A 1,855-nucleotide genomic window follows, 5' to 3' on the forward strand; every position below is an offset into this window, starting at 1 on the left:
GATTTTGGAATAACATTATTTGTCTGAAACATGTTCCAAAGGCAAAATGCCTCTTTTCTAATATTATGAAATCTATATCCTTTCATTCTCGCTGCAAATGTAGCAACCACAAACAGATTTTGTTAATTAATCATGAGATATTATTGTTAAAAATGACTACAAATGCATTCAAATTCACTTGATGATGTGGCTTGGCAAGGTTGTAATCTCATTGCCCAGGGTTGTGATGACCTGGGAAGATCAAGATGAACTTGCCCTTGTTGGTGCAATGACTACGTGACACATGTTTTGGTTGATCAGTCAATTATTTGCTGATTTTTCAAAATTTGCTTTGGGTCACACTGGACCTTAAAAACCCCCACAATAAAACAAGTAAAGACAACCCATCTCGTTCAGGCTTCAAAGGCGTAATTACAATCTGGAGGAAAATTTACACAACTAATTCATGGAGAGTTTCACATCCAGAAAATTATTATTCTATATCCCGTCAGTATTTGTTGTGTTGACAGTCCATCCGGCAAAGGTAAACAAGGAGCATTTGGATCGCAACACCCTTTTGACATCGATTTTCGCCTCACGGTCCATTCCCCTTCCAACCCTGTTTCCTGATTCCGGCATTGGCTGACGGAGAATTCCTCCCCCTATTGCTGCTATTGGGAGAGACAAAGATTAGAAGATGCTGTCTAAAACCTCGAGCCAGACCTTTCCCGAGGGGAAGTATGAAATACTTTTCCACACACAAACCATGGTATCTGAGATCTTAATTTTAAAATTAGCATCATTATCTTAACAGAGGAAGCGTGTTTGCTCAGAAATTTTCAGGGCAATGTTATTCTTCACTTCCCTAATAGACGAGGAGTCATTCTTCAAGCGTCAGACAGCGTTATCCCTCCCAGCGATGCCTCCCCTTGTTCTGCCTTTGGAGACAAGGTTGACTTAAACAGTTTATTGGGACAAGTGAGGTGAAACAAATGTTCGGTATGATTGCTGTTGTTATTATCATTTTTACTACAGTCGCTTTCTTTTATTCCCCTTATGCACAGCAGCTCCAGAGCAGTCAGACAATACACCTTCATTACCACAAGAACAGAAATGGTCATCACAATTATCAAATTAAATCACAGCCTTCATTATTAGTTAGGGGATCACATTTGCGCCCGTGTGTTCACAATCACAGATATACACGCTTATTTGGCAACTCTCCGTTATTTCATTTATTCACAAATCATTTATTTGGAATGTTGCGTATTTTTAAAAACTTGCTTATGTTACTGCTAAGCGGCCCGCGCATTATTTGTTCCCTAACCTAATTCATTGCGGTAGCACATATGTGGACTATCACGAAATACTAGGATGTGGAGATGCCGGCTTTGGACTGGGGTGAGCACAGTAAGAAGTCTTACAGCACCGGTTAACCTGATGGACTTTAGCCTGCTATTGTAAGACTTCTTACTAAATACTACAGAATGGTCTCTGTGTTTCTGATGTTGTCCGGGTTGACGCTCCATAGTCACAATTTTACTTGAAACGGACAAGGGGCTGAAAAGGGCAACTGAGCTGTGCGGGTTTATGTTACTCATTCCTGGGATATCGGCTGGGACAGCATTTATTACCCATCCCCAGTTACCCTTCAACAGACCAGGTAAGGGCAGCAGATTTCCTTCTCTGAAGGACATTGGTGAACCAGGTGGGGGTTTACGACAATCGACAATGGTTTCACGCTCACTATTAAACTTTTAATTCAAGATTTTTTATTGAATTCAAATGTCAGCATCTGCCAGAGTGGCGGGATTCGAAGCCCGGAGCCCAGACCATTGCCCTGGGTTTCTGGATTGTTAATTCTTTAACAATACCA

The sequence above is a fragment of the Scyliorhinus canicula genome, chromosome 4 (assembly GCF_902713615.1).
Source record: "Scyliorhinus canicula chromosome 4, sScyCan1.1, whole genome shotgun sequence".
Taxonomy (NCBI): Eukaryota; Metazoa; Chordata; class Chondrichthyes; order Carcharhiniformes; family Scyliorhinidae; genus Scyliorhinus; species Scyliorhinus canicula.